General features: G+C 45.1%; 1 protein-coding gene across 1 annotated transcript in view; it reads left to right on the top strand.

Moving 5' to 3' along the window:
* The window catches only part of LOC140722599 (uncharacterized), a 49,785-nt gene that overhangs the window by 1,070 nt on the left and 27,006 nt on the right, over positions 1 to 21,709 (top strand). The gene's annotated exons all lie outside the window — the stretch shown is intronic.

Raw genomic sequence — 21,709 nt, forward strand, 5'->3', positions numbered from 1 at the left:
TGATCTGTAAAACGTACATTGTGTGCTGTCTGATATTGTATGAGCGAGTTTGTACCAGTGTGCATTACACAGCATCTACAGAAACGGGAGACACGGTTTGGCGGGTGGATAGCCGATAGACACAAGCGTTATACTAACCATGCCAGGTTTTAACATTTTTATAGATGGAACGAAAGATAATTTAACTGGGAATGCTGGAGTAGCCCATTTTGGGGCTTGAACTATAGACAATGATAGAAAAATTACTTTGCAACCATTTCTCAGTATTTTCAGCAGAAATGGTTGCCATCATTTTAAGCTGAAATTTGGTGGAAAAATGTCTTCACACGTAGCGTTATAATTGTTCAGATTACTTTTATGTTTTGATGACTCTTAAACACGTTATTCTAGCAGTCGGTCAGATTTACTGTTGGAAACTCACCAGGCATTAATTCATATTCGAGTACTTGTTTATATATTTTCTTCTTATAAGTCCCAGCACACGGAGGTATTGAGGCGAAGGAATGGGTTGATTGTAAGTTACAAAAGTTCAACTGTAGATAAAGACACTTCACTTAACAAATCAGAAGTTCAGAATTAAGCATGTTGAGAATAAGGAGCTTATGGAAATACTGATGGGAAAATGGGTACACCTTTACAGAATACATAAACGTGTTGGGTGTATGGGGAGAAAGGGGTAAAACAGGAACGGACGGAATTATATTGACACGAACTACAATGGGAACATGAAGGTGCTGGGTTTATGGGAGAAACAAGAAGGGAAGAAATTTTATCCCCATGACTTACTAAGCTTAATTATTCCTTTTGTCATGTTGCAAAACATGCTTCCGGATTGAGAATTTTTTTTCCCATTATGAACCGATTGAACACAGGGCATTTTTGGGTGAAGCATATCAGGAAATAAATCATGCAGGCTTCATTGCAATTTTGGGGGGCTTGATTGATTTCATTTAACCGTTTTCTTAAGTCATGGGGTGACTTTAAATAAATTCGCAGTGTTGTGTTTCTTTACGTATAATCGATAGGATTTGTTGCGGCTAATTTAGCTTTCATTAGAAGATAGAAGCAGTGAGGATTTTATTTCCCAATTCTGTACACCACAGTCCAGTCCAGTTGATAACGTGAATGCGCCTTTAAGTTGGAGTGTCTTAATTTAGCCAATTATTAAACGAGATGGCGGAGGCTGGTGTGATTCACATTGGGTTAGTAAATGAGCATCTGACTCGCCCCGCGCCGTCTTGTGGGAATGTCTGACAGTGAAGTTGGTGACCGGAATGGGAATAGATGGACATATCCGCAGACGAATGTGCGGGCGGCATTCCGGAGTAGTTCTTTGTCTGGCATCTGGCGGGAAGAATGAGGTTCTGACTCTCTTGGACGGTGCTTTGCCCCTCCTCACACACACACTATCTTAACGTCCCGGACTGCCGGTCGATGGGAAAGTCCGCCCGGGAATAACACCTGGGAGATCAGGCGGTGAATCTGAGGAGCTGGAGCCCGGACTGGAAACTCTGCCGCCGCCTCTGGCGACTACTCAGGATGCGGCGCCATTAATCAACTGAAGCATCGAAGTGACGGGATATTTCACCGCGCTGATTGCCTGCTCCCTGAATTTCGACTGAGTTACCGCGTAAATAAATGTGTTTGTGCAGCAGCTGAAATTCATCAGGAAATAACCGAAGTACAGAAAGATCAATTCAGAATCATTGAAATTGTGTCCTTTTCTTGAGACCTGATAATATATGAAATTTCCAACTATTGTCATCCACAGGAGGATGAAGCTGCCGGAGAGGGTGAAGAGTAAAACCACAGACCTCCTCCTGCTCTCCATCTCCGGGTCACTGCGGTTCTCCCCCTTGCTCTGACCTTTCAGCCCCTTACGGAGCCGACTGGCCACTAAAATGTGCCTGACCGTCAGAGCGTTGAGCAGCAGGATCCCAGCGAAAGGAAGTAACGGAGTTAAAACTGTATCAAGCCAGTCATATGCTACCCACCCGGGGTCAGTGAAATAATTGTCCATGATCATACAGAACCACGGTACATTGTCGATGATCACTCTGGGTTCCTGTAAGAAGTATCGGGGAACATTTCTCAGACAGGACAGTACGCCGGTTGTTGTTAGAACCACAGCCGCAGTTTTCCCGGTGCAAAATTTTGTTTTCAGTTTCTGGCAGCAAATGGCGACAAACCGGTCAAAGGAGAAAGCGACGGTGAACCAGACAGAACAGTGTGTGGCTGAGTACATCAGTACAGCAATAACACTGCACACAGGGGTGATGCCTAGAAAACTCCGCGGGAAGTAATATACCCTGATTCGATTCAAAATGACCCCGATGACAATGGTCAGTAGATCCGCCGCTGCCATGGCCACCAGGTAGCGAGTAGTGCAAGTAGAGAGGCCACACTTTCCCCGAGACAGGATCACAATCGCCAGTAAATTTACTGGAGAGAGAGAACAGACAGTGGGCATTACTGAAAATATTTTAAAGGAATTAACATGGTATCGGGCTTTGGCTAAATACTCGGGAGTGCTAGAGTCTGTAAACGGCTGCTAATCTAACACCAGAAATGGGTCGCACTGTCTCTGACCTGTCTTCTTCAGTATGGAGATAAGACGATGTGTGGGGAATCCTCGACGATAAAAGCGATCTGAATGAACAACACCGATCGGTGCTAATCCCCATTCCAATCGCTGATGGGGCCGGTTTCACTGAATTAACTGTGACTGACCAGGACTCCGGAAAGTCAGCATCTGATGAGGCCGAGAAGGGATACAGAGAGGAGCAACACACACAAAACTGGAGGAACTCAACATGTCAGGCAGCATCCGTGGAATTGAATCAGCTTTCGTTTCAGATCGAGACCCTCCTCAGGACGAAGCGCTGCCCCGATTTATGACGGATTTCAGAGGGAAAGAAGGAACCACGTAGTGACCTGTGGCTGAATCGCTCCGTTAATGGATTAATTCTGCAGCGCAGTTTAATTCGATAACACACGGCAGCAGATCCGTGAACACTGGTTCAGGTGATCAGACCCGATAACTGACCAACAGACAGCGGGATCCGACTGTGACAGTCTCCACAGGGAGACGTGAAGCACAAGACTAAGGTCACCCTCTGATCAATAACTTGGGAAAAGTGTACTTCAGAATACAAACATCTCCCAGTAACAACTTCCCGGACAGATTCCTGGCCCCAGCACTGGGACATCTCTGGATAAGCTGTCATTCAAGGCAAGAACAGCGTTCAATTAGATCCCGTGAGTTAGAGGAGAAAAATAAGCTTAGTTCCACTTGTTATTAAATCTGAAAGTTCAGAGTGTGAAATTGACAGGATCGATATCTCGGATGGATATTTGTGCAGTGATGATCAGGTTGTAAGCTTGTAACATTATCTTAAACAGGCTCAGAAAACCCAGAAATAACGAACATGAAATGTTCTGCTCACTCACCTGGAACTCCAATGACGGCAATGAAAATGTACAATATTTTCTCCACACTGATATACTTTTCGAACATTGCAGCCATTTTCTCTGGCCAGTGATTTGTCTCTTTGTGCGACAGGCGATCTCTCGGAATGAAATGTTAAGGCAGCACATGACTGGGGCTTTTAAAGCCATTCAGCAATTCCACAGGGACAGATTTCAACAGATTGAAAAATAAAGGTTTTAAAATTATTTACAAACCAATTGCGTCAGACAAGTACAATCCCTGAGATGACAGATTGAGATTAAATTAATGAATAATATTTAGATAATTTGTGGGAGTTAGTTTGTTACAACAAAGTGACTGAACCGTCCGAGGTGTCTTATCAATTAAATTTGCTTCCACTGTAAATATGTACTTCAAAGGAACCATTTGTCGGACACAGAATATTGAAGTAAATTATGTCATTGTGCCTGTGAAATTGTTCGGAATCACCTGCTGTTACCATTCTCCTCAAGAGTATAAACTCTTGATGTAGTTTGTGGTTGTGGGACTCTACTGAGAGGCCTCGAAGAAAATGTCTGTTTGTGTTGATGATTAAACACAATTTCATATCCACTAAATCCTCCATCTGCTTCAGTGACTTAGTCACACACAGATCATTTTGGTGCTCATCCAGGACCCATCCCTAACCCGAACGCATGCCATGAAATTGAGCAGTCTAGTGGGGGGAGGGGTATGTTTTAATCATGTCACTCCGTAGGTGTCACAGAACACGGTGCGAAAGTGTTTGTGTGTGTGTGTGTGTGTGTGTGTGTGTGTGTGTGTGTGTGTGTGTTTCTGTGTGTCTTTCTGTCTGTCTATGAATGTTATTGTGCGTCAGTGTCTTTTTGTGTCTGTGTCTCTGCTTGTCCCTGCCTGACTATACACGTGCCTGTACACCTTCAATTCAGTTTATCCCCCTTGGTTCAGCCCCTTCCCATCTGTCTCCGCAATGCAGATGTTCTCGAACTCTCATTTCAAACGCTTCACAAAATGGCTGCTGAATCGTAACAAAGCAAGAACGGAGGGCAGATTTCAAATTGCATTTATTATTAATGTATGTAGAAATAAAACAACCTTGAGACTCGTCACAGCTCCATTTCGGCAGACAGCCCCACATGCACATTAGGTTATCCCGAAGCAAGAATCATTTCGAACAGTTCACAAAATAGCTGTCTCCATAAATTCCTTTATAAACGGAACAACACTGAGTTTTGACACACCTCCAAATCCACCGGCTCCCCCAAGCCAGTGCTCACCCCCGAATCCGCCAACACCCCCAATCCTACATCACTCATATGAAACATATACCTCCCACGCCCTCCTCATCCAGCCGAAAGGCTTTATCTGCTGTCGCTTCCGCAGGACACGGATTTACTCAACTTCCGGTGACTCTGATTCACTGTCAAACCCTCATCGGAGAGAGTGGGAGAGGGCGAGGGGGAGTATCAGGCCTTTGGGAAGAGGGAGAAACAGTTGAGGGAATTGGGAAGGGGAGAGGGAGGAGGGAGACTAAGGGATGACGAGATGTGGGGAGAGATAAGTGTGCAGGAGGAGGAGAGATAGAGTGGGTAAAGAACTCGGGGTAGTTGAGAAGCAGGAGATACTGGGAGAGATGTAGAAACAGGGCTGAGTTGAACCGGACAGGAGAGAAAATTCACTCTCACCCTCTCCATCTCCCTATCTGTCTCCGTTTCTCACTCCCCCTCCTCTCTCTCTCTCCACCTCTCTGTCTCACTGTGTCTCTCTCTGTCTCTCTCTCGCTCTCTCTCCTCCTCTCTCTGTCACTCTCTCTCTCACTCTCAGTGTACTATAAATGCACGGATGGAGGAAAGGATATGCAGTCTGGGAGAAAGGCGGAGCTGGGGTCACTGAACGAAGCCAATGCCGATACAATCAATTGCTGACTCGGTCAGTTTCACTCCTCCCTCTCCATCTCCGTCTAACTCTTTCCCCTCTCTCCGTGGCCGAAGGACAGATGTGACAGTGGTGAGGAGAGAAAGAGAGTGAGGGAGAGAAGGAGAGCGGGAACAGGGGTGGGATAGGGAGGGAGGGAAGGAGAGAGGGAGAAAGGAAGGAGTGGACTAGCATGGAGGTGGGAGAGATGGAGAGGGCCGGAGCGGAGGAGAGTGTGGGAGAGTAACAGAGGGGAGAGGTTTGTGTGTGTGTGTGAGAGAGAGAGTGAAAAAAGGGTGAGAGAGAGAGAGACTGCAATGAACAGTCGGGGTGAGAGAGGGACAGAGGGAGTGAGAGTGCGTGGGAGAGATGGGTAAGAATGGAGGAAGGGAGAGAGGTGCAGGAAATGGGGAAAAGAAAGGGACAGAGAGGAGGAGGTGTAACGGAGAACAACACACACAAAATGCTGGAGGAACTCAGCAGGTCAGGCAACCACTGTGGAAAATAATAAAGAGTGGACGTGTCGGACTGAGATCAGCAAGATGAGAGGATTCGATCAGTGGGGAGTGGGAACTTCCCGAGGATGCTGCGGGATTGTTTGTTAGATTACAGTAAGTGAGAAGTACAATACATAATGAAAAACGCAATCACAAGTCTAAAACAAAGAGTGACAGAATTGATGAAGGAACGAGTGATACGAACAATCTACTAAACAAGTGTAAACAGAGCACAGAATCACTGATACAGTCACAAGTCTCACCCCCATTGTGCCGGTCAGAGACTCCGGTTTCCGATGACGGCCTTGGAGACTCTGAAAGTCATTACGACCAATCGCATTTCCGGTCCGAAGGCAGAAATCCAACACTGATACAATTTTTAAACAACTGGCACTTCATTTTCCACCTTAGCGGACGAGTCATTTGCAAAACTAAAGTTAACCCTTTCTGAATTGGTGGTGGATAGGGAGGATTTTATATTGATGTGGTCCGATTATTCTTGGAAACATTTTCAGGCAAGTTTTACTTTGCCGGTTGAAAAATGCGGCTCATCTCCAGAAAATACTCCGTCACGTTCCATCATAGCTCACATCTGCATGTTCAAGGTCTCATCGATCTAAAGAATGAAGACTTTACGATCTCATGTTTCACATTATTTTAACTGACATTCTTGTTCATTGTAAGTACTGTGAGTGGACAACTCACTTCCAAATATAACCGTCATTTAACCATCTGAGAGAGGGTGTGGGAGGGTGGGTGAGAAGGGGAGAGTAGGGGAGAGGGATGAGGGTGGTGAGGGGGGAGGGAAAGGAAACGGGAAGGGGAGAGGAAGAGGGGGTGAGAGTAAAAGAACGGGGAGAGAGGTTTTAACAGTAGGAGTGGGGTATACTGGAGAGGAAAACGTGAAGCAGAGAGTTGGGAGAGGGGGGAGAATGTGGGGGAGTGTGGGGAGAGAGTTGAGGAAGTTGAGTGACAGAAGAGAGGGGAGGGAGAGAGAGAGAAGAGAATGGTAAGGAGTGAAAGCGAGGTTTTGTAGGCAAGAGAGTGGGGAGGGGGAGGGACAGAAATGGATGGGTATGGAGTGGGAGGTGCCTCACCTCATCTTTGACTTCATGACGGATCCTGCTTTTCCTTTTGCTAAGGCAGACGTTGATGGACTTTCGATCGGTCAGGGCATGAAAGGATACGCAGCGAAGGCAGGAAAATGGGGCTGGGAGGAAAAATGGATTTACCATGATGAAGTGGCAGAGCAGTTTTGATGGGCCAAATGGCCTAATTCTGCTTCTGTCTCTCATGGTCTTATGGTCCAAGAGCAGCCTCCCATTCAATGAGAGCAAGAGCAATGAACTGGTTCTGGACTTTGGAGGAGGAAACAGGAACCCATGAGGCAATCCTCATCGGGGATCAAAGGTGGAGACGTTCAGCAACTTTAAATTCCACAGTGTTAACATTTCAGAGGATCTGTCCCGAGCCCGGGACACAAGTGCAATTACAAGAATGTAGGAACTGTCTGTCCTTGCTTAGAAGCTTGCGTGGATTCAGAATGACATCTAAAACCCTGACAAACTTCGACAGATGTGTGGTGGGGAGCATGTTCAGTGGTTGCATCATGGCCTGGTATGGAAACACCAAAGCCCTTGAAAGGAAAATCCTACTAGAAATAGTGGATATCGCCCAGTACATCACGGGTAAAACTCCCCTCACAACTGAGCACATCTCTGCGGAGTGCTGTCGCAGGAAATCAGCATCCATCATCAAGGACCCCCACCACCCAGGCCATGCTCTCTTCTCAATGCTGCCATCTATTGGTCAAATGATGCAAGAGATCCTGAGATAAACAAGTCCCAAAAACGCTTAATACTTAGTTCATCCCAATTCTTAAAAACTTTGTCAGTCATGGAAGGGTTAAAAAAATAATTAAGGAGAATGGGAGATGATAATGAAAAATTTGCTAAACCAAAAAAATTTCTAAATTGAGACCAGATCCTTAAACTTTGCTATTCCCACAACCAATGGACACATTATAATGGTTCTTGAGTTTACTGAATTTACAATATAATCAAATCCCAGGATTATACATGGTGACATGTCTATACTTTGATAACAAATTTACTTTACACATTTTAAATTGTACATTTCAATTTGTAAATAACTCTGAAACACAAGAGCGGGTTGTGAGCTCAGTCTGCTGGGTAAATTATTTTGTTCTGATCTGAATGGTCGGCCGAACACTGTGACCCATCTTTCGAGGCACATCAATTACTGGAAATATTCCTGAATTGAACTGGAAAGCCTCAAATACTCTGTCTCTCTGCTCAAGCATGCGAATACGCGTACAAACACACACACGCGCTTCAAAACGTCGGCAATCATACCAGTGCCCAAAAATACCAGGGTGACCTGCCTCACCAACTATCGCCCAGTTTCGCTCACTACTGTGATGAAGTGCTTTGAGGGGTTGGTCATGGTCAATCAACTCCTGTCTGTGTGCAGGGACCCACTGCAATTTGCCAATCGCCACAATCTGTCAACAATTCTCACTGGCTCACACTCGGCCTCAGATCACCTGGACAATAGCAATACACAAGTCAGGCTGCTGATTACAGCTCAGCGTTCAACAAAATCAGACCCTCAATTGTAATCAACAAGCTCCAAAACCTGGGCCTCTGTACCTCCTTCTGAAACTGGATCCTCACCAGGAGACCACAGTCTGTGTGGATCAGAAATAACATCTCCTCCTTGCTGACAATCAACACCGGCACACCTCAACGATGCGTGCTCAGCCCACTGCTCTACTCTCTCTACACCCACGTCTGTGTGTCTAGGCTCATCTATAAACTTGCCGATGACACAACTATTGTTGCTGGAATTTCAGACGGTGACGTGGAGGAGTACAGGAGTGAGAATGATCAGCAAGTTAAGTGGTGTCACGGCAACAACCTTGCTCTCAGCATCATGAAGACAAAGGAATTGATTGTGGATTCAGGAAGGGGAAGTCGAGGGAACACACACCAGTCCTCATCGTGGGATCAGAAGTGAAAAGGGTGAGCAGTTTCCATTTCCTGCCTGTCAACATCTCTGAGGGACTATCCTGGGCCCAACATATTGATGCAGTTACAATGAAGGCACAACATCGGCTATATTTCATTCGCAGATTGAGAGGAATCGGTCTGTCACTAAAGACACTTGCAAATTTCTACAGATGTACTGTGGAGATCATTCTAACTGGTTGCATCACTGCCTGGTGTGGAGAGGCCACTGCACAGGATCGGAAAATGCTGCAGAAAGTTGTAAACTCAGCCAGCTCCTTCATGGGCACTGGACTCCACAGCATCCAGGACACATTCAAAAGATGATGCCACAAAAAGGTGGCATCCGTCATTAAGGATCTCCATCACCCAGGACATACCTTCTTCCCATTGCTACGATCAAGGAGGATGTACAGGGCCCTGGAGACACACTCACTGATTCAGGAACAGCTTCTTCCCTCTGCCATCTGATATATGAATAGACAATGAACCCATGAACTCTTCCTAAGGATTTTCCCTCCCGTTTTGCACTAACGTTTAAATTTAATTTATAAATACTTACTGTAATTTATACTTTTTATTGCTATGCATTGCAGTGTACTGCTGTCACAAAACAACAAACTTCACCACATACGCCGGTGATATTAAACCTGATTCCGATACACAAACACACACAGCTGGGCTCAGACATACAACACTCCCACATTCCTCCCTTTGTGACACCCTGCTTGCTCCGTGGCCCCCGGTATGTAGCTCAAACTGTTGCAACACCTGCCCTTTAAATTCATGGCTGAGGCTGTGTTGTGTCTGTTCACTGTTTGAGTTCGATATTAAATGAAGAGCATTGAATGGGAAGGAAGGTTTGAATACAAGAATAAAGATCTCCTCTGAAGGTATATGGGGTCCTGGTCAGAGCGTAAATGGAACCCTGTGCACAGGTCTGGTCTCCCTCCCGGAGTCAGCCTGTGGGATGAAGGAATGAAGAGATTTCCCAGATTGATTTAGGAGGTGAGGTAGTGTCCTCGGAGAGATTATACTGACCGGGCCTGTCTCAAAATTAGAGAAATAAAAGGCCGTCTGACTGAGACAGACACAGTCTCACAGGGTATTGACAGGATAGAGGCAGGAGTGATGTTTCCTTTGGCTGTGGTGAGGAATGGGGGTCACTGAATCCGAGTTCACCTCAGCAGAACTGAGATGAGGAGAAATTTTCTCACCCAGAGGGCAGTGAATCTTTGGAATTTTCTCCACAAGATTTTTAAATTCGAAGGACAAATTTTGGGGCTCTGCAATACTGGGAACGATGCGCGAAAGTGGCGCGGAGGTCAAACATCAGGCATGTTCAGAGTGAAAGGCAGAACAGACACAAAGGGCCGAATGGCCTGCTCCTGTTTCCTTTTTATAAAGTCCGAGTTTACCTTTGCGCCTGGTTCTCCCTTGACCTTCACCCTGTCCTTTTGCACAGGGGAGCGCTCACAGCACCGGAGTTCCATCGGCAGCCGCTGCGGGCCAGCTCCCGTATCCCAGCAGCAGGAGACAGGTCTGGGAGGAAACTCCGGACAATAGGCCGGGGAAAGACCGGATACCCTCTGTGTGGCTGAAACATCTCACGGAATCTCCGCCCGAATCTTCACCTCCGCCATCGGAAGGATTCAAAACTCCGGCCGCTGTTGCAGCCTTTACACGGGGAGCTGCTCCCAATCTCGGGTCTCTCACTGGGTCCACTCGGGTCTCTCACTCGGGTCTCTCACCGGTTCCAAATTTCGGTCCGCTCAGCGTCCCGCCCACTGACACTCCTCAGCCAATGGAGGCAAGAGTCTCCAGGCGGTGTTCTCTGATTGGCTGTGAGTGTATCCGAGGGCAGGCTGCTACCGGGAGCTGGAGATGTCAGTCACGGTTTGTTCTCAGAATCAAAGCAAGTTCCCCGAGGCTCAAAGTTCAAAGTAAATTTTATTATTTTTTTTTTTTAAATTAATTTTTATTAAGCACAAACAAAAACAAAAACACTAAGCATATGCTAACAAAGCCAGGGAATCACACAAAAGCAGCAACAAATATATAACTATTAACTTTAAATATACAAATAAACAAGGAAATCCGCTCTAAATATTGTTGGACAGAAGGAACTGTATCTAAGAGGAGTCACAAAATAGGAACATTTACAGAGATAACCCTAAACGTTCACAGTCTTTACAGCTTTCTGGTTATGGGAAGTTTTCAGAGTATAAATGTATAGTTTGAAGTCTGATGTAAAAATCTAAATGAAGGTTTCTTATTGCTGTGATTGCATTTATGGATATAAAATTTGCTGCAAATTAACAAAAGATTTATGATAAAGAAATTATCCCTATGAGATTTGGTGTTATTCGTAAACCCAAATAAGACATTTTGAAAACAAAAAGTAAAATCCATATTAATATATTGATCTATAAATTGACAAACAACAACCCAAAATGTTTTAACACATTCACAATCCTGAAACAGATGAAATAAATCCTCTGGATATAAACCACAAAATGAACAGTTAGTTTCAATATCAGAATTAAACCATGCCAAATAAACATAGATGGAGAATATCTATGCATAATTTTAAATAAGCCCCAAATACTGCTCCACCTCAGATTCCCCAAGCGACTATTCCAAAAACTAACAGAGTACATATAAGTCGCCACATACAACTCCTACAAACATACAGAGCAAAGCTACAGAACGGTAACTATATCTGGATCACTGAAACATCAGCCAGAGTGCAGAAGACAACAAACTTCACCAATGCAAATAAACAACGAGAACATGAAATAACCGCAGCGGCTGCCTAAAGATGTCCGGTGCTCTCAGCGCTCCCTGTTCAATCTGACAGGACAAGAAACAGTGAGGCGCAAAGGTAAACTCGTGTTTCAGAAAATAAAAAATAGAGAGGGCGTGGCCATTCGGCCCCTTGCGCCTCTTCTGCCCTTCACTCAGAACATGCTTGACTTTTGACCTCAGCACCACTTTCCTGCAACTTCCCATCACCGCTGAGCCCCAGGATATGTCTATTCAATTTAGAAACCTTGTGGAGATAATTGCAATGATTCACTGCACTCTGGGTGATGAAATTTCTCCTCATCTCAGTCCTGCTGAGTTGTCCTCGGATTTTGAGTCTGTGACCGCTGGTTCCACACCTTATGGGAAACATCATTCCAGCCCTTTCGCTGTAAATATCCTGTGAGATTGTATTTCTCTAATTCTGAGACTGGAATGTGATCTGTCTCAGTCAAACCACCTCTTATTTCACTCATTTGGAGACAGTCCCAGTACGATGATTTGTTGTGGGAGCATGTCTATGGACAAGTGATGGCAGTTATCCTGTATTGTTCCACAGACTGATGGCTGAGGGGTAGTAACTGTTCCTGACCCTGGTGGGGCGAGTCCTGAGGCTCTTGTACCTTCTACCTGATTACAGCATTGAGAAAAGAGCCTGCCTGTGTGGTGAGCCTCATCGCAGCCGCCTGTATCACCGTCCCCTCTAGCCTGCCCTATCCGGGACCAAAGGGATTGTGGAGAATAAATATGGTACGCTGTCGAGTATCACTGTGATCCGTCCCCTCTGGCCTGCCCTATCCGGGACCAAAGGGATTGTGGAGAGTAAATGTGGTACTCTGTTGAGTATCACTGTGATCCGTCCCCTCTGGCCCGTCGTATCTGGGACCAAAGGGATTGTGGAGAGTAAATGTGGTACTCAGTCGAGTATCGCAGTGATCCGTCCCCTCTGGCCTGCCCTATCCGGGACCAAAGGGATTGTGGATAGTAAATGTGGTACTCTGTCGAGTATGACTGTGATCCGTCCCCTCTGGCCTGCCCTATCCGGGACCAAAGGGATTGTGGAGAGTAAATGTGGTACTCTGTCGAGTATCACTGTGATCAGTCCTCTCTGGCCTACCCTATCCGGGACCAAAGGGATGGTGGAGAGTAAATGTGGTACTCTGTCGAGTATCACTGTGCTCAGTCCCCTCTGGCCTGTCCTATCCGGGACCAAAGGGATTGTGGAGAGTAAATGTGGTACTCTGTCGAGTATCACTGTGATCCGTCCCCTCTGGCCTGCCCTATCTGGGACCAAAGGGATTGTGGAGAGTAAATGTGGTACTCTGTCGAGTATCACTGTGATCCGTCCCCTCTGGCCTGCCCTATCCGGAACCAAAGGGATTGTGGAGAGTAAATGTGGTACTCTGTCGAGTATGACTGTGATCCGTCCCCTCTGGCCTGCACTATCCGGGACCAAAGGGATTGTGGAGAGTAAATGTGGTACTCTGTCGATTATTACAGTGATCTGTCGCCTCTGGCCTGCCCTATCCGTGACCAAAGGGATTGTGGAGAGTTAATGTGGTACTCTGTCCAGTATCACTGTGATCCGTCCCCTCTGGCCTGCCCTATCCGGGACAAAAGGGATTGTGGATAGTAAATGTGGTACTCTGTCGAGTATCACTGTGATCCACCCCTCTGGACTGCCCTATCTGGGACCAAAGGGATTGTACAGAGTAAATGTGGTTCTCTGTCGAGTATCACTGTGATCCACCCCTCTGGCCTGCCCTATCTGGGACCAAAGGGATGTGGAGAGTAAATGTGGTACTCTGTCAAGTATTACTGTGGTCCAGGCTCTCTCCCTGCCCCTTATTATTCTTGTCTGTGATTGCAGTGTGACAATCTCTGGCCCAATGTCCCCCATTTCTACAAACCCCGTTTCTGTCCTTAGCCAAGTGTCCTCTTCATCTGCACCGTCCGCACGATCCTGCCACCCATTCTGGGTTCTTCGTCGGGGCCCGAACTGCATCTCCTCACTACCTGTTCTCTGTGCACACTCTCGCTTTTCCCCAGTACCTTTAAAGAGTCAATTGCGCTCCCTATTCATCAGAATTTATGTCACCATGGGGCCAGGTCTGACACAGCGAATTGAGATTAGTTAACTTAAAGGAGTGGGCAGGCTTGTGTCTGAGACAGTTTAGAAAAGTCTGCACTGCCAGCTGGACATACTGCTCTGTCCAGGGGTTTGCCGGCATTGGACTCTCACGTATCCTTAAAACGAGCTATAAAGTACGCAAGGGATTCTCCTTTTTTCTGTAGTTCTCGGGTAAATTCACCAAAATCCGCATGCAGTCGGGCTCTCATTCAAATAAGTTCCCTCACCTCAGTGACCCACCGTTCCATGGCTTGTATTACATCCGCCCCTCTGGTGGCTCCCGGTCACCTTCAGCCATCTGCCTGGGAAAGGGGAACCCACTCCCTGTCCCTGCCCGAGAGGTTCCATATATAACCCTGAGGAGTGGCACGTCCCCGGGCAGGGTCGGGAAAGGGGAACCCACTCCCTGTCCCTGTCCAAGAGGTTCCATATATAACCCTGAGGAGTGGCACAAGTCCCCGGGCAGCATCTGGAAAGGGGAACCCTCTCCCTGTCCCTGGCCGAGAGGTTCCATATATAACCCTGAGGAGTGGCACGTCCCCGGGCAGGGTCGGGAAAGGGGAACCCACTCCCTGTCCCTGTCCGAGAGGTTCGATATATAACCCTGAGGAGCGGCACGTCCCCGGGCAGGGTCGGGAAAGGGGAACCCACTCCCTGTCCCTGTCCGAGAGGTTCCATATATAACCCTGAGGAGCGGCACAAGTCCCCGGGCAGAGTCTGGAAAGGGGAACCCACTCCCTGTCCCTGTCCGAGAGGTTCCATATAAAACCCTGCGGAGTGGCACAAGTCCCCGGGCAGGGTCTGGAAAGGGGAACCCACTCCCTGTCCATGTCCGAGAGGTTCCACATATAACCCTGAGGAGTGGCACAAGTCCCCGGGCAGGGTCTGGAAAGGGGAACCCACTCCCTGTCCCTGTCCGAGAGGTTCCATATAAAACCCTGCGGAGTGGCACAGGTCCCCGGGCAGGGTCTGGAAAGGGGAATCCACCCCCTGTCCCTGCACGAGAGGTTCCATATATAACACTGAGGAGTGGCACAAGTCCCCGGGCTGGGTCTGGAAAGGGGAACCTACTCCCTGTCCCTGTCCGAGAGGTTCCATATATAACCCTGAGGAGTGGCACAATTCCCCGGGCAGGGTCTGGAAAGGGGATCCTACTCCCTGTCCCTGTCCGAGAGGTTCCATATATAACCCTGAGGAGTGGCACAAGTCCCCGGGCTGGGTCTGGAAAGGGGAACCCACTCCCTGTCCCTGTCCGAGAGGTTCCATATATAACCCTGAGGAGCGGCACAAGCCCCCGGGCAGGGTCTGGAAAGGGGAATCCACTCCCTGTCCCTGTCCGAGAGGTTCCATATATAACCCTGAGGAGTGCAGGCAAGTCCCCGGCAGGGTTTGGAAAGGGGAACCCACTCCCTGTCCCTGTCCGAGAGGTTCCATATATAACCCTGAGGAGTGGCACAAGTCCCCGACAGGGTCTGGAAAGGGGAACCCACTCCCTTTTTCAATTAATTCAGGTAAAGCCCCTGGTCCGGATGGTTATACTGCTGAATTTTTAAAATCCTTTTCTTCTATACTCGCTCCTTGGCTTTGTACAATTTTTAAAGGTGCGTTAACTGTAGGTAAATAAGCACAATCTTTTTATGATGCCTCCATTTCTCCAATTCTTAAAAAAGATAAGACCCCACTGAATGTGCATCCTATCGGCCAATATCCTTGCTGAATACAGATTCTAAGATTTTTACCAAACTTTTGGCCACTAGATTAGAAAATGCATTACCTCAAATTATCTCAGAAGATCAGACCAGATTTATTAAAAACTGTTATTCATCTTTTAACATTAGAAAATTAATTAATATAATTTATACTTCTTCATCTAAAATACCAGAATGTCATTCCCTTAGATGCTGAAAAAGCGTTCGATAGAGTTGAATGGCTATATTTATTTAATACGTTGCAGAATTTTAATTTTAGCTTGAAATTTATATCATGTATTAAATTAATGTATTATGAACCTTTGGCTTCAGTTCTTACCAATAATCAAAGATCTCCTTTTTTTCAGTTGTCCCGTGGTACGAGGCAAGGCTGCCCTTTAAGTCCTCCATTATTTGACATTGCTTTGGAACCTTTAGCCATTGCCATTCGTGAATCACCTAATATTTTTGGTATTACTCGTGGGTAAGGGACTTATAAGTTATCATTATATGCTGATGATTTGTTACTATACATATCTGACCCTGAGAGATCTATTCCTGATATTTCATCCTTGCTTGCTCAGTTTAGTAGCTTTTCTGGCTACAAACTGAATTTTAATAAGAGTGAATTATTTCCATTAAATATGCAAGTTCCAATTTATAAACACTTACCATTTAAAGTTGTCACAGATCATTTTACTTATTTGGGTATTAAAATTACCAAGAAACATAAGGGTTTATTTAAAGTTAATTTTTTACCTTTAATTGAACAAATCAAGCAACTTGTTACCAGGTGGTCCCCATTATCTCTGTCATTGGTTGGTCGAATTAATACTATCAAGATGATAGTGTTACCCAAATTTTTATATTTATTCCAAGCATTACCAATTTTTATTCTTAAATCTTTTTTTTGATATTATTGACTCCAAAATATCCTCGTATGTGTGGCAGAGTAAAAATCCTAGATTAAGTAAAAAATATTTACAGAAGCCTAAGAAGGAAGGTGGTTTTGCATTGCCAAACCTGAGAATTTACTATTGGGCAGTTAATATTCAATATTTAATATTTTGGACACAGGAATTGGTCATAGTACCTTGCCCACAATGGGTAAATCTGGAGTGTAAATCTGTACAAGACTTCTCATTGTTTTCTATTTTAGGATCTTCGCTTCCTTTTGCTTTATCTAAACCGAATAAAGAAATAATTAATCCTATAGTTAAACATACATTAAGAATATGGTTTCAGTTTCGTAAATTCTTTGGCTTGAATAATCAAGCCCTATTATATCTAACTTCTTTTTCCAGCCCTCTTTTATGGACCAAGCCTTTGTGCTATGGAAAACAAAAGGTATAACATGTTTTCGTGATCTATATTTAGATTACAGTTTTATGTCCTTTGAACAGCTATACAACCTAAAAACAATTTTTTTTAGATACTTGCAAGTTAGAAATTTCTTGAATGTTAGTATTTTCTGAAATTATGTCCAATGGACATTACAGAAAAAATTCTAGCTCTGAATCCTTGCCAGAAGGGTTAAGTAGCCATCATTTATCATACGATCATGAAAATACAGCTAGGAGTATCAGAAATAATTCAGAAGGAATGGGAAAAAGAACGTCACTGTCTTATACCCACAGAGCAGTGGGAGAAAATTTTACAATTAGTCAATTCTTCTTTTATTTGTGCTAAACATGCCTAATACAATTTAAGTTTGTACATAGGGCTCACATGTCCAAGGATAAACTCGCTCGATTTTATTCTTATGTTAATCCAACCAGTGACAGATGTCATTCTGAAGTCACATCATTGACCCACATGTTCTGGTCTTGCCCCTGTTTGCAAAATTATTGGAAAGATATTTTTGGTATTATTTCAACAGTTCTGAATATCAAATTGCAACCGCATCCTATTACTGCAACTTCCGGTTTACCGATGGTGGATAATAGTCCTTTATTCCCCCTCAGCCCGGCGGATGATTGCATTTGTTACATTAATGGCTAGAAGATCTATCCTATTGAATTGGAAAGAAATTAATCCTCCAACTATATTTCAGTGGTTTTCTCGAGTTTAGAAAAAATTACAAGTGTTGTCTTTGACCCTTTAGTTAAATATGAAGAAACGTGGAGACCATTTATTCAACATTTTCATATGAGCTAAACTGACTTTCCCTAAACCTTACTTTTATTGTCCTTAATTATTTGGATGGAGGTGCGGAGTTATTGACGCTACTGTGTATAATTGATATAATGCAATGTCCCATGTCGGTTAGGATTTTTTTCATTTTTTGGGGGGGGAGGGTTTCTTATTTTCTCCATTTTTTGTAACCACTATGAGTTTGGGAGGTTATTATCATCTATTTGTATTTATACCTTAACCTATTAATTATGTACTCTCAAGCTCTTTGTATTCATGTTTCATTTATGTTTGTTTAGAATCAATAAAAAGATTTAAAAAGGACTACTCTGAGGAAAGGGTGGAATAGGCGCAACGGGCCGAGTGGCCAGGCATGCTCCTGTTACTTATTTTCTAAAGTCTGAGCTTACCTTTGCGCCTGGTTCTCCCTTGACCTTCAGCCTGTCCTTTTGCACAGGGGAGCGGTGAGAGCTCCGGAGATCCATCGGCAGCCGCTGCGGGCCAGCTCCCGTATCCCAGCAGCAGGAGACAGGACTGGGAGGAAACTCCGGACAATAGGCCCCGATCCACGGCGGGGAAAGACCGGGCACCCTCTGTGAGGGTGAAACATCTCACGGAATCTCCGCCCGAATCTGCATCTCCGCCATCGGAAGGATTCAAAACTCCGGCCGCTGTTGCAGCCTTTACCCGGGGAGCTGCTCCCAATCTCGGGTCTCGGGCCATAGTGGGGTGTGTCAGGAATGGACAGGAGGAGGAGTATAGGAAACTGATACAGGACTTTGTGATATGGTGCAACTCAAACTACCTGCGTCTCAATATCACCAAGACCAAGGAGATGGTGGTGGACTTTAGGAGATCTAGGCCTCATATGGAGCCAGTGATCATTAATGGAGAATGTGTGGAGCAGGTTAAGACCTACAAGTATCTGGGAGTACAGTTAGACGAGAAGCTAGACTGGACTGCCAACACAGATGCCTTGTGCAGGAAGGCACAGAGTCGAATGTACTTCCTAAGAAGGTTGGCGTCATTCAATGTCTGTAGTGAGATGCTGAAGATGTTCTATAGGTCAGTTGTGGAGAGCGCCCTCTTCTTTGTGGTGGCGTGTTGGGGAGGAAGCATTAAGAAGAGGGACGCCTCACGTCTTAATAAGCTGGTAAGGAAGGCGGGCTCTGTCGTGGGCAAAGTACTGGAGAGTTTAACATCGGTAGCTGAGCGAAGGGCGCTGAGTAGGCTACGGTCAATTATGGATAACTCTGAACATCCTCTACATAGCACCATCCTGAGACAGAGAAGCAGTTTCAGCGACAGGTTACTATCGATGCAATGCTCCTCAGACAGGATGAAGAGGTCAATACTCCCCAATGCCATTAGGCTTTACAATTCTACCGCCAGGACTTAAGAACTTTTTGAAGCTATTATTAATGCTTTTTGAGATGGTGATTTAGATGCATATCATATTTTTTTTACTGAGTTAAGTATTGTATGTAATTAGTTTTGCTACAACAAGTGTATGGGACATTGGAAAAAAGTTGAATTTCCCCATGGGGATGAATAAAGTATCTATCTATCTATCTATCTATCTATCTATCTATCTATCTATCTATCTATCTATCTATCTATGTATCTATCTATCTATCTATCTATCTATATATCTATCTATCTATCTATCTATCTATCTATCACCGGGTCCACTCGTTCCCGATTCCAAACTTCGGTCCGCTCAGCGTCCCGCCCACTGACACTCCTCAGCCAATGGAGGCAAGTGTCTCCAGGCGGTGTTCTCTGATTGGCTGAGTGTATGTCCGAGGGCGGGCTGCTGCCGGGAGTTGGAGATGTCAGTCACTGTTTGTTCTCAGAATCAAAGCAAGTTCCCCGAGGCTTAAAGTTCAAAGTACATTTTATTATTTTTAAATTTTTTAAATTTTTATTAAACACAATCAAAAACAGAAACACTAAACATATGCTAACAAAGCAAAGGGAGTCACACAAAAGCAGCAACAAATATATAACTATTAACTTTAAATATACAAATAAACAAGGAAATCCACTCTAGATACTGTTGGACAGAAGGAACTGTATCTAAGAGGAGTCACAAAACAGGAACATTTACAGAGATAACCCAAAACGTTGACAAATTTGTACAGTCTTTACAGCCTTCTGGCTATGGGAAGTTTTCAGAGTATAAAAGTATAGTTTGAAGTCTGACATCAAAATATAAATGGTTTTTTATTGCTGTGATTGCATTTATGGATATAAAATTTGCTGTAAATTAACAAAAGATAAAGAAATTATCCCTATGAGATTTGGTGTTATTAGTAAACCCAAATAAGACATTTTGAAAACAAAAAGTAAAATCCATATTAATATATTGATCTATATATTGACAAACAACAACCCAAAATGTTTTAACACATTCACAATCCTGAAACAGATGAAATAAATCCTCTGGATATAAACCACAAAATGAACAGTTAGTTTCAATATCAGAATTAACCCTTGTCAAATAAACACTGTTTGGATAATATCTATGTCTAATTTTAAATAAGCCCCAAATACTCCTCCACTTCAGATTCCCCAAGCGACTATTCCAAAAACTAACAGACTACATATAAGTCACCACATACAACTCCTACAAACATACAGAGCAAAGCTACAGAATGGTAACTATACCTGGATCACTGAAAGATCAACCAGAGTGCAGAAGACAACAAACTTCGCCAATGCAAATAAACAAATAGAACATGAAATAACCGCAGCGGCTGCCGATAGATGTCCGGTGCTCTCAGCGCTCCCTGTTCAATCTGACAGGACAAGAAACAGTGAGGCGCAAAGGTAAACTCATGTTTCAGAAAATCAGAAATAGAGAAGGCGTGGCCATTCGGCCCCTTGCGCCTCTTCTGCCCTTCACTCAGAACATGCTTGACTTTTGACCTCAGCACCACTTTCCTGCAACTTCCCATCACCGCTGAGCCCCAGGATATGTCTATTCAATTTAGAAACCTTGTGGAGATAATTGCAATGATTCACTGCACTCTGGGTGAAGAAATTTCTCCTCATCTCAGACCTGCTGAGTTGTCCTCGGATTTTGAGTCTGTGAGCGCAGGTTCCACACCTTATGGGAAACATCATTCCAGCCCTTCCGCTGTAAATATCCTGTGAGATTGAATTTATCTAATTCTGAGACAGGAATGCAATCTGTCTCAGTCAAAGCACCTCTTATTTCACTCATGTTGAGACAGTCCCAGTACGATGATTTGTTGTGGGAGCATCCCTATGGATAGCAAGTGAGTGCAGTTATCCTGTATTGTTCCACAGACTGATGGCTGAGGGGTAGTAACTGTTCCTGACCCTGGTGGGGCGAGACCTGAGGCTCTTGTACCTTCTACCTGATTACAGCAGTGAGAAAAGAGCCTGCCTGTGTGGCGAGCCTGATCATAGCCGCCTGTATCGCCGTCCCTTCTGGCCTGCCCTATCCGGGACCAAAGGGATTGTGGAGAGTAAATGTGGTACTCTGTCGAGTATTACTGTGATCCGTCCCCTCTGGCCTGCCCTATCCGGGACCAAAGGGATTGTGGAGAGTACATGTGGTACTCTGTCGAGTATCACTGTGGTCCGTCCCCTCTGGCCTGCCCTATCCGGGACCAAAGGGATTGTGGAGAGTAAATGTGGTACTCTGTCGAGTATCACTGTGATCACTCCCCTCTGGCCTGCCCTATCGGGGACCAAAGGGATTGTGAAGAGTAAATGTGGTACTCCGTCGAGTATCACTGTGATCACTCCCCTCTGGCCTGCCCTATCCGCGGACCAAATGGATTGTGGAAAGTAAATGTGGTACTCTGTCGAGTATCACTGTGATCACTCCCCTCTGGCCTGCCCTATCCGGGACCAAAGGGATTGTGGAGAGTAAATGTGGTACTCTATCGAGTATCACTGTGATCCGTCCCCTCTGGCCTGCCTTATCCGGGACCAAAGGGATTGTGGAGAGTAAATGTGGTACTCTGTTGAGTATCACTGTGATCCGCCCCCTCTGGCCTGCCCTATCCGGGACCAAAGGGATTGTGGAG

Source organism: Hemitrygon akajei, unplaced genomic scaffold (assembly GCF_048418815.1).
Source record: "Hemitrygon akajei unplaced genomic scaffold, sHemAka1.3 Scf000081, whole genome shotgun sequence".
Taxonomy (NCBI): domain Eukaryota; kingdom Metazoa; phylum Chordata; class Chondrichthyes; order Myliobatiformes; family Dasyatidae; genus Hemitrygon; species Hemitrygon akajei.